Source organism: Mirounga angustirostris, unplaced genomic scaffold, assembly GCF_029215605.1.
Source record: "Mirounga angustirostris isolate CCGP_5_RB_7025 unplaced genomic scaffold, mMirAng1.0.hap1 SCAF_16, whole genome shotgun sequence".
Classification (NCBI taxonomy): Eukaryota; Metazoa; Chordata; class Mammalia; order Carnivora; family Phocidae; genus Mirounga; species Mirounga angustirostris.
The window spans coordinates 44,975,464-44,988,022 of NW_026991724.1; the positions used below are offsets into that span (position 1 = coordinate 44,975,464).

General features: G+C 37.0%; 1 protein-coding gene across 2 annotated transcripts in view; it reads left to right on the plus strand.

Annotated features, from left to right (window-relative positions):
• The window catches only part of LOC123855589 (zinc finger protein 345), a 52,968-nt gene extending 42,748 nt beyond the window's left edge, over positions 1–10,220 (plus strand). Inside the window, exon 8 of one of the 2 annotated variants that reach the window (XM_064581349.1) lies at positions 10,103–10,220. The gene's annotated coding sequence lies outside the window, so the exon portion shown is untranslated. Of the gene's footprint in view, positions 1–8,852; positions 8,987–10,102 lie in introns of those variants that run through there. The other variant, XM_045891346.3, reaches the window with a different exon arrangement.
• The last annotated feature ends 2,339 nt before the right edge of the window (positions 10,221–12,559 follow it).

Below are 12,559 nucleotides of genomic sequence, written 5' to 3' on the forward strand. Positions count from 1 at the left end.
TTTATAATTTCCTCAAATAATATTACCTTTCCATAAATTTCCTTATTCATTTTGAGACCTATTTAGGCTGAAATATACAGATAAACTTCACTTATTTAAGATTTATTTATTTGAGAGCGAGAGTGCGCACACACAAGCAGGGGGAGGGGCAGAGGGAAGAGGGAGAAGGAGACTCCCCATTGAGCAGGGAGCCCAACACAGGGCTCGATCTCAGGACCCTGAGATCATGACATGAGCTGAAGGCAGACCATTAACTGAGCCACCCAGGAGCCCCTCTAAGTGGCTTTCTTTTACTAGACCTAGAGCCACATCTAGTCCTTGGGAAACACTCATGCATTCTTTTCTGGATACACTTTGAGATTGTTGGCTGATAGTAAAGCAGCACTAGTTCAACCCTTCTCATGATATTTAGATTTCTCCAGGAAGTCAGACAGCACCCCACTTTGTTCCCAGCTCGTAGTAACCTTAGTGTCCCCTCCCAATAAGCATAAGAGATGGGCAGACATTCTCTTCTATCTTGGAAGATGTAAGACTCAGCACACAAAGAGCTTTCCCCAAATTCTTTGGTCTCCACAATCTGATGCTTTGAATGTACTGAACATGGTATATGGGAGTTTCGTAGCTCGTTTTTGGCAACTTCCTTTTTGAATCCTATCAGGTACTCCTTATTTTACAACTTTTAAGATCTGGTATCTTTTTCTCTTAAATTCTGAAGACTTAGAGTCTCAGCTAACATTTTTTTCCCTTAGTATCTTATTTAGTATCTTATTTTTCTTTAGTATCTTTTTTTTTTTTTAAGATTTTATTTATTCATTTGAGAGAGAGCATACACAAGCAGGGGAAGAGGCAGAAGGAAAGGGAGAAGCAGACTCCCTGCTGAACAGGGAGAATGATGTGGGGCTTGATCCCAGGACCCTGCCAGGGATCATAACCTGAGTCAAAGGCAGACGCTTAACCATATGAGCCACCCAGGCGCCCCTTTAGTATCTTATTAAATATCTTACTACCCATAGGTATTTGGTATCTACCACACTCAGGTCAGAAATGTTTCTACTTCTTCTCTACCACAATGCTGTAGTCAATATCCCTGTTGATGTCTTCTGGCTCATATGTGGAGAAATGTTCTCTTGCATAGTGGAGAAGTAGGATAATTTTGTATATATGTTTCCAACTGTATTCTCTACAATTCTATACATTTTTTTCTGCATGATTGTACCAAAAAGCACCCACTAAACAACAAAATATTACTTCAATTCTCATCATTTCAAAAACTTGTAGTGTTTCAACTTGCCTTTCCCAAATTTTCAATGAGGTTGAGAATTTTAAAGCTTTCCCAATCTGTTCCCATACTTCACTAAACAAAGGTCTCTACCCCATGTTGCCAATCTTTCCACTTCCTTTTCTCCCACATAAACACACCAGTCAATCTCAGCTTTTTGTTTTTGCTGTTATACCTCAGATCTTGTTTTACAGTTCAGTGATGTCTTGAGAATCGATTTTTCTAGAAGGAGCTAGCAGCCCATGCAAGCTTACCATCTGTCAGTTATTGGAAGTAACACCCTAATGAGCAACCTCCACCCCTTTACATCCCAACACTGGTAAGACTTATATTTCCTATTCCTATTTTTGGCAGTCTCCACAAATAGCCAAGGACTCCTAGGTCACCCTTAATCCCTCAGACTTTAACTCACGTGGCTCTGTATGACCCCCTTTACTCCGTTTTCCTCCCTTGCCTAACTCTAGAAACCCTGTGCTCTCTGGTACTCACACTGTTATCAACGTAATTCCCCATGCCCTCAACAATTTCTCTGTTTCTCTCTTGTTTTAACTGAAACCTGGCTCATATTATTCCCTAAAGACTCTGCTTCCTGGGGCTCCTGGGTGGCTCAGTCGTTAAGCGGCTGCCTTCAGCTAGGGTTGTGATCCCAGGGTCCTGGGATCGAGCCCCACATCGGGCTCCCTGCTCAGCGGGAAGCCTGCTTTTCCCTCTCACACTCCCCTTGCTTGTGTTCCCTCTCTCGCTGTGTCTCTCTATCAAATAAATAAATAAAATCTTAAAAAAAAAAAAAAAAAAAAAAGACTCTGCTTCCACTGTATCCTTCCCGGATGGTGGCTGTTTTCTTTTTATATCCATCATGCCAGTGGGCCTTGGGGCACAGGGGGACTAGCTCTTGCTACTCATTTTTGCTTACAAATGATATTCTAAAATATTTCTACTTTTTAAAATTGCCTAGCTTTGATTCTCAAGACATCAGATACCAGCATCTATTAATGCTCTATGAGTCATCTCACATATTCCTTAAGGATTTTAGCTTCTGGTTCACTGTTAGTCTTTTCAGTACTACTTCTGTCATTTTAATATACATGATCTTTCCAATAGCCTTTACACTCAGTTATGTGACCTCCTATCTTCCAGTGTTTTTGTCATCTGTCTTACCTTAGTGACTCACTCCCAGATTAATAGCTATATCTGAACAATATCAGTAACTCTAATGCCTCCATCAACTCCATTTCAACTATATAACTCTTTGGACATCATCTCCATCTTTTTAGCTCACTTGCTCTAAAACTCCCTAATTCCAAAAATTCTTGAATCCCACCTAGATCTACATTCCATTGAATTTTTTAAAAGTTTTTTTTTTATTTAAATTCCAATTAGTTAACATACAGTGTTACATTAGTTTCAGGTTTACAGTATAGTGATTCAACAATTCCATAATGGGCTAGTGTTCATTACAAGTGCATTCCTTAATCCCCATCACCTATTTAGTCATCACCCACCTCCTTCCCCTCTGGTAACCATCAGTTTGTTTTCTATAGGTAAGAGTCTGTTTCTTGGTTTGTCTTTTTTCCCCCTTTTGCTCTTTTGTTGTTTAAATAAACACGAGTAAAATCATATGGTATTTGTCTTTTCTGTTTTATTTCGCTTAGCATTATACTGTCTACCTCCATCCATGTTGTTGCAAAGGGCAAGATTTCATTCTTTTTTATGGCTGAATGATATTCCAATGTAACTCTATATAGATATACCAAATCTTCTTTATCCATTTATCAGTTGATGGACACTTGGGCTGCTTCCATTATTAGCTATTGTAAATAATGCTGCTGTAAACATAGGGGAGCACGGATCTCTTTGAATTAGTGTTTTTGTATTCTTTGGGGAAATACCCAGTAGTGGGATTGCTGGATCATAAGGTAATTCTCTTTTTTAACTTTTTGAGCAATGTCCATACTGTCTTCCAGAGTGGCTGCACCAGTTTGCATCCCCACCAATGGTGCACAAGGTTTCCTCTTCCTCCACATCTTCGCCAACACCTGTTGTTTTGTGTGTTGTTGATTTTACCCATTCTGAAAGGTGTGAGGTGATCTCTCATTATAGTTTTGATTTGCATTTCCCTGATGATAAGTGATGATAGCATCTTTCCATGTCTTTTGGCCATCTGTGTATCTTTGGAGAAATGTCCATGTCTTCTGCCCATTTTTAAATTGGTTTGTTTTTGGGTGTTGAGTTGTATAAATTCTTTATGATCCATTGAATTTTACAACTTCTTCACTGTCCTCCACCCTCTCACATTCTCACTTCTCTATTTAAATTGTGGTCCATTATTTTTGGTCCTTGTGGTCCTTGATTTTTATTGCTTACTGTACTTAGAGAAAAACACATAACCATAAAGACATAATAAAATTATACACTAGCTGCATAACCAATTAGTTTTACACAGTATATATCTCATTAAATATGTAGGAGAAGTTTGACCATAATTTCTAACAAAAAGGAGTTATATCTAATCTTACTCTTTAATTATTCAAAAAAGTCAATCATATTTTGATACATGTGCACACATACATATTTATAAAGGAACTATCATACTCAGTCTTTTACCAAAAAACCCTTGAATTTTTAGCCATGTGCTAAATTGCATTATTACAAATTAAGTCGGTAAAACCCTGCCATAAGTGGAGTCCAGAAATTCAGTTACCTAAAATGCAGGTTTTAGCTATTGTGAGGTCAATGAAATCTAGCATTTTTAGTTGCCATGTATTATCTCAAAGAGCACAACATAGAGCTAATAATACTCTGTTCTGACAAAGTCCCAAATGATCATGAATCTATTATTTTTTTCCCTCTTTCCTCACAAAAAGAAAAACTTTTTAGCCTATTCCCCTTGAAAAGGAGGCTGGGTAGAAGATAGTACCCAAATGCCAATTGTTATATCCAGTGCTTATCCTTGGACATATTAAGGTGGACTTTTGTCATTAAAAAAATCATATTTATCTCATTTTATAACTTAGAGAATGAATAAACTATATCAGGCAGCATAATTTTAATCTTGAAGGCTTTCTTTTTTTTTTTTAACTTTTTTTTTTTTTTTAAAGATTCTATCCATTTATTTGAGAGAGAGAGAATGAGAGAGAGCACATGAGAGGGGGGAGGGTCAGAGGGAGAGGCAGACTCCCCGCCGAGCAGGGAGCCCGATGCGGGACTCCATCCAGGGACTCCAGGATCATGACCCGAGCCGAAGGCAGTCGCCCAACCAACTGAGCCACCCAGGCACCCAATCTTGAAGGCTTTCTATCTTACAAAGTATTTTAGAATCTATTTTTTAGTTTTTGTAAAATTCTTTAATACACATTAACACATTATTGGAATGAAAAATGGAGTTACTTCCTGTACTAGAAAATAAGTTTGATTTGGCTGATTGGCTTGAAAATGCGAATTTACTTGGCTCCAAGATACACAGGGGATGCTTTCTGTAAAGTGGATATGGCAAGTCTGCAACTTCAAGGTTTTGATGACAATATTTTAACAATATATGACGAAAGCATTTTAATCCAAAAATATTATATTGACAAAGACATAATAACAATATTTCAGTGTTCCCAAGCCTTTCTAAACTAGGTTCCTTCTAAGAAAAAGAGTTATAAGGTATAACTAATAGTCATTTGAGAAATACTGATTAAAGCTTTTTGGTATATTTTACAGAAAGAAAACAGATGACTGGATAGCACATCTTTTTGCAAGTCAGTGGCTTCCAATTCTTTGCTCACAACAAAATCAAAGGACAACTTACTAGAGTAACCCACTGATTATTAAAACTATTTTTGATCATAGAACATTAAATGATTATTTTATATATATCCAAGAAAGAGTTGGGGGGGATAAAAGTGATGTTATGCTAACAATCCCTTCTGTTCTTCCGTATGTATATGAACATGTTTTCTGGGTACTTTCAACTATAAAAACAAAAAAACAGGATTGGAATTAATGCCCAATAATCTCATTCGAGTTGGGATGCTGGATGGCTCAGTTAAGCTTCCGACTCTTCATTTTGGCTCAGGTCACGATCTCAGGATCATGAGATCGAGCCCCCCTCAGGCTATGTGCTGAATGTGCAGCCTGTTTAAGATTCTCTCTCTCCCTCTCCCCCTCCACCCTCACTAGCACTCTCTCTCAAAAATATAAATACATACATACAAATGGTAGTGATAGAAAGCACTCATGGGGAGCTTGGCTGGCTCAGTCAGTAGAGTATGCAATGCCTGATCTCGAGGTTTTAAGTTTGAGCCCCACATTGGATATAGAGATTACTTAAAAATAATACCAATAAAAAAAGGAAGCACTCACATCTTATTCCCTATATTAATGGTCATGCTTCTCAGTTTCATTTTCAAGTACAATGTTTGCTGTAGTTCTTTGTAGGTATAGATTTCACACCAATGGCCTTTTCCTTCAGTATGAATCTATTTGTGTTTCACAAATTTTGAGTTTTTGCTGAAACCTTTTTTCATTTTCATAGTGTTTTGTTGCAGAGTGAATTTTTAGATGAACTATGAGATGTGAATTTCTACTGAAGAGTTTCTGACACTCAAGGCATTCCAAGGGTTTATACTGACTATGAATTTGTTGCTGTCTAGTGAAGTGTAACTTCTGGATGAAAGTTTTCCCACATTTATTACATTGATAGGGCTTCTCACCTGTATGTGTTCTCACATATGGAGGAGGGCTGAAATTTCAGAAAAGGTCTTCCCACGTTCATTACACTTAATGTTTTTCTCACCAGAATGACCTTTCACACATACAGGAAGAGATGCTTTCTGAGAATGCTTTTTGAGGCCATTCCACATTCATTATATTCCAATGGTTTCTCACCTCTATGACTTCTCATATATATATAAGTTATTCATTGCTTCAGCCAACTTAAAGGTTCATCATCTACTCTATGTGACAGAGGAGCTCATATACTGGGAAATGACAGAGATGGAATTGTAGAAGAGATGGTCATGTAAGAATACAATTTTGGACATATAAAATTCAAGTTTTGTTGGTAGGTAAAGGGACTTATTTGACTGTTAAATATTCTAATCAGAGGCAAGCAGGGACTAGAATAGAAGAGAGTAATTTGATAATCATCCATCTATAATTGGTAGCTGAAGCTACTGTAGTGGGATGTGATAATTCATTAAGGCTATACAGAATGGATAAGAAACTAGGGGTGGAGAAGCTTTTTATCTTGATGAAGTCCCAAAAGTTCATTTTTGCTTTTGTTTCACTAGCCTTTGGAGATATATCTTGAAAGAAGTTGCTGTGGCCCATGTGAAAGAGGTTACTGCCTATGTTCTCCTCTAGGATTTTGATGGATTCCTGTCTCACATTGAGGTCTTTCATCCATTTTGAGTTTATCTTTGTGAATGGTGTTAGAAAATGGTCGAGTTTCATTCTTCTGCATGTAGCTGTCTTGATTTATTGAAGAGACTGTCTTTTTCCATTGCATATTTTTTCCTGCTTTGTCAAAGATTATTTGACCATAGAGTTGAGGGTCCATATCTGGGTTCTCTATTCTGTTCCATTGGTCTATATGTCTGTTTTTGTGCCAGTACCATGCTGTCTTGGTGATCACAGCTTTGTAATATAGCTTGAAATCAGGCAACATGATGCCCCCAGCTTTGTTTTTCTTTTTCAACATTTCCTTGGCGATTCGGGGTCTTTTCTGATTCCATACAAATTTTAGGATTGTTTGTTCCAGCACTTTGAAAAATGTCATTGGAATTTTGATCGGGATGGCACTGAAGGTATAGATTGCTCTGGGTAGCACAGACATTTTAACAATGTTTATTCTTCCGATCCATGAGCATAGAATGTTTTTCCATCTTTTTGTGTCTTCTTCAATTTCTTCCATGAGTGTTCTGTAGTTCCTATAGATCTTTACCTCTTTGGTTAGTTTATTCTGAGGTATCTTATACTTTTTGGTGTCCATATATACAATGGAATATCACTCAGCCATCAGAAAGGATGAATACCCAACTTTTACATCAACATGGATGGGACTGGAGGAGATTATGCTAAGTGAAATAAGTCAAGCAGAGGAAGTCAATTATCATATGGTTTCACTTACTTGTGGAACATAAGGAATAGCATGGAGGACATTAGGAGAAGGAAGGGAAAAATGAAGGGGGGGGAATTGGAGGGAGAGAAGAACCATGAGAGACTATGGACTCTGAGAAACAAACTGAGGGTGTTAGAGGGGAGGGGGGTGGGGGGATGGGTATTAAGTGATGGATATTAAGGAGGGCACGTACTGCATGGAGCACTGGGTGTTATACAAAACAATGAATCGTGGATCACTACATCAAAAAACTAATGATGTACTGCATGGTGACTAACATAACATAATTAAATTAAATTTAAAAAAAAAGAAACTGGGGGTGGGGTGGTCAACAAAATTCTAGAAACAATCACCACTTAAGAAACAAAGGGAAATGATTCATTGTTGGAACATCGTTTTTAAGTTGTCAGAGAATTTTAATTGCCATCATGAGAAAATGATATGATGATGCTGCGGAAGATAGTTCAGATTTCTTAAAAAAAGTTATGAAGACCAGATTTTAACTTCCCCTCTCATAAAACTAACAAACCACCACCACCAACAACAACAAAAAACCCAAAAACCTAACTTCCAAAAGAATGTGGAATAAGAAAAATCTTCATTTGTAATGGAAATAAGGAGGCATCCACATATCCCATACTTTGAAGACTTTCTAACAAAAATAATACAAATTGGATAAGATAGATATCACCAAGACCTAAGTTAGTACTGCTTCTGACAAAGAAATGAGGCAAACATCAGTTGAACACATAATGGCACCAATCACATGTAACAACTCATTAATTCTCAAAAACCACCATCTAAGCAAGGATTTTGTCTCATTTTTAGGCGATAAAACTAAGTAGTGACAGTTTAAGTAACTATAACTAGCTCATGGTCACACATAAAGTGATGGAGCCAGGATTGAAACCCTTTTACCTCCACAAAGTCTGCTTAACCTCTGTACTATTAGAATTAATTAATGGGGACACATAGAATTGTTTTTCTCCCAGGATATGGAAAATGACAGAAGAAACAGGAATGAGGCAATAAAGAACTGTTTGATATATTTAAGTATTAACTGATGAAGAAATGTTCTAGAGGGCATAGGAAAAATGGGATCAAGAATAGAAAAGATAATCAGTATCTTTGATAGGAGAAACTCCTCATTTTTTGAGACCAAAGTAAAGAGGGTATAGGGAAAACTATGGATCACAATTTCAAAATTATGCCAAAGCAAGTTACTTTGTGCCCATGAAAACTGTTTATTTTCCTCTGAGAAATTAATTAGCTTATAAATGAAAGACAAGATAAAACTATGTAATGAATTTTGCTAATTTTATATCCTAATTTGTTTTTCCTTTGAAAGTCAGATTTAAATTTAAAGCTTAATTCTAAATTAACTTATTTCTTCTGTATATTTTAATTGCAGTTTTCTCCTGGTCTTACTAATTTTTATTTTTTCCTGACTGATTTCTATCCACTTAGGGTTTTTCATCTTATTGTTGAGATTACTGACCTACTTTCTCTGCAGTGCAGAATAAAATAGTAAAACAAACCCACATCATTTAAAACTCACTTGGGACTTGATCATTTCTTCCTGGAAGAGAGTAGAATCCTGAAATGGCCAAGGTGGGTGATGGGTGAAAAGAAACCATGAAAAATCAGGCTTACTTAGTAGCTCCAGACAAGTCATACTAGAAATCTCCAGTTAAACAAGGTCAAGCATCTTGTGGGGGAACCATCTTAAGATTCATCAAAAGCCAAGAATAACCACAGTTTGGAGGCATCAATATATACAAGCATGACAAAAGCCTATGGAGCTTCAATGTGAATTTTAAAAACTATTTTAAGGTTAGAAATATAGGGATAACTGGGTGGCTCAGTCGTTAAGCGTCTGCCTTCAGCTCAGGTCATGATCGCAGGGTTCTGGGATCAAGCCCCGCATCGGGCTCCCTGCTCGGCAGGAAGCCTGCTTCTCCCTCTCCACTCCCCCTGCTTGTGTTCCCTCTCACTCTCTCTGTCAAATCGATAAATAAAATCTTAAAAAAAAAAAAGATTAGAAATATAATTCACAAGGTATTTTTAAATATCATCCCATACTTTTTTTTTTAATACATCTATCCAATCACAAACTTAGAGAAAAGTTGAAAATTTAGTACAAAGAACTTTTTTTCCCTGAACGATTCGAGAGTAAATTGCTGACCTAATGCCACATCACCCCTGAAGATGCTAGGCATTTCCTACAAACAAAGACATGTCCCTATGTAACTGCAATACAATGATCAGAATCAAGAAATTAACATTAAGGGGCACGTGGATGGTTCAGTTAGTTAAGCATCTGCCTTCGGCTCAGGTCATGATCCTGGGGTTCTGGTATCAAGTCCCATGTTGGGCTCCCTGCTCAGCGGGGAATCTGCTTCTCCCCTGCCCCTCTCCCCCTGACCTTCCCCCTGCTTGTGCAAATCTTAAAAAAAGAAATTAAGATTAATACATTACTACCATCTACATTAGATCCCATCCAAGTTTTACCAAGTGTGCCAATGTCATTTGTACTGAAGGATCCAGTTCAGAGTCACACACTGTGTTCAAATGTCCTGTCCCTTTAATCTCCTTTAGTCTGAAACAGTTTTTGTCTTGCCCTGACTTTTATAATCTTGACACTTTTGATGACTATAAGTCAGTCTTTGGAGAATGTCTCTCTAATTTGGTTTTCCTTGATGTTTCCTCATGATCAGGTTATGCATTTTGAAAGGAATGCCAACAGAAATGATGCTGCATTCTTCCCAGGGCATATCAGGGGACACATGATGACTTGCCCCATTACTGGTGATATTCTTTTAATCAACTAATAAGGTATGTCTGCCAGCCTTCTCCACTATAAAATTATTCTTTTCCCCTTTGTAACTAGTAAGGATTTTATGGGAGGGGTAATCTGAGACGATATAAATGTCCCATCCTTCAGCAAAATTTCAATTTATTAATTTATATCAGCATAGCCTTGTGATTTCCTATTTCATTCAAAGCTTATAATCTATTACTGTTATTATTTATATTAGTATTAGGTTTGTTCCAGATTTGTTAAGTGGAAACCCTTTCAATCTGACTTCTGTGTCCTTTTTTTTTTTTTTTAAGATTTTATTCATTTGAGAGAGTGAGAGAGAGCATCAGCAGGGGGAGGGACAGAAAGAGAGGGAGAATCTCTAGCAGACCCCACACCCAGTGTAGAGCCCAATGCGGGGCTTGATCCCAGGACCCCGAGATCATGACCTGAGCTGAAATCAAGAATCAGACAGTTAACTGACTAAGCTATCCAGTCACCCTCTGTGGCCTTTCAATAACCAGTCCCTATCGTTCCCTTACTTTCACATACAAGATGTTCTAGGTTCATCTTGTATTTGCTCTGCCTCAAGACTGGAATCAGTCATCTTAAAAGAACCCTGGTTCCTATTAGTGAGGAAAATGGTATTTGGAGGCCATGATCTGGGTACTAGCATGCTTACTGCTACTGCAGTGTCACTGTTCCCAGGCCCACTTAGAAGTGAACAGATCTAATGAATATAAATACACATAGATTGAATACACACATTTATATCTACACTTATTTTTATATCTATGTATCTGTAATGAAAATAAGTTTGCACGAATACAATTCTAATCTAAAACCACTGAGTTCATTCTAGTTGTATCCCTTTTCATAAGTGTAACTCCTTTCCCTGACAAAGAAATGTTCATTTTATTATCCTTAAATATATAGTTATGTGTATACAAAACATATTTGATTAATCTTCCTGGAAGTAATCAATACCCCATTGTCACTGCCATACTCTCCCTGGACAGATACTCCTCACAGTTCTGTAGGGCCATCATGGCTCTACTGATGTGTATGCCTACCTTGCTTAGTTCCACCTAATGGCTTTAGGATTAAATTGTTAGGAAGAGAAAGAAAAGTAAAGACTCTTTCCCACCTAGGTCAGAGAGATGTGTTGTAAAAAGTACTAAACCCACTGTTGCTGGCTTTAAAGATGGAGGGAGAGGGCCATGAGCTAAGGCAGGTGGCAGCCTCTAGGCTGGTAACAGTTCTCAGCTTACAGCTAATAAGAAAATGAAGATCTCAGATCTATAGACATAAGTAAATTTTGCCAATAGCCCAAATAAGCAGGTAACAGATTCTCCCCTAAAGCCTCCAGAAAATAACACAGCCCTGCGGATATTTGATTTTAGTGTGATGAGACCCATACTGGACTTCTGACCTACAGAACTGTAAGATAATAAATTTGTGTTTTTTTCAAATCATGAAATTTGTGGGAATTGGGTCACTGCAGCAGGGGAAGACTAATACAACAGTCATTTAATTTTCAACAAAGGACCAAGACTTCTGTTGAAAATACAATTTGTAACAAAATGATATTGAAAAAAAATTGATATCTATATAGGAAAGAAAAGAATCTCAACCCCTATCTAACACCATGAACAAAAATTATTTCAAAATAAGTCCTAGACCTAATATAAAAAACTGCAATTATAAAGCTTTCAGAAAAAAACATAGGTAACTATTTAAATATTTTTCAAACTTGGCAGCAGACAAGTTTCATAAGTCACACAAAGCAGTAACTATAAAAAAAATTGATAAATTAAACATTATAAAAAAGCCTTTTGCTCATCAAAAGACACTATTAAAAAATGACCAGGAAATCCAATGGCTAGGAGAAATATTCACAAAACATCTGTCCGATAGAGGACTGATATCTAGGCTATATTAGAATTTATATAACTCAACAGTGAAAATATGATCAATTAAAAATGGACAGAAAATTTGAGCAGAGGAAATGTTCAAATGGCTAATAAGTGCATAAAAAATGGTCAACATCAACAGTCATTAGCGAAATGTCAGTTAAAACCACTATGAGACACTACAGAACACAATATGAGATACATATCCAGAATGATAGCACTAAATGTTGGTGAAAATGTAGGGAAACTGGAACTCTCATATGTTGTTGGGAGTGTAAAACAGTATAACTATTTTGGATAAAGTTCTGGCAGAAACTTATAAAACTGAACTTACACCTATATACTGCATCCAAACAATTCTGCTCCTAGGTGTTTATCTAAAAGATATGAAAAAATACATTCATAAAAAGACATATCCAAGAATGTTTATAACTGCATTATAACAGCAAAATACGTGGAAA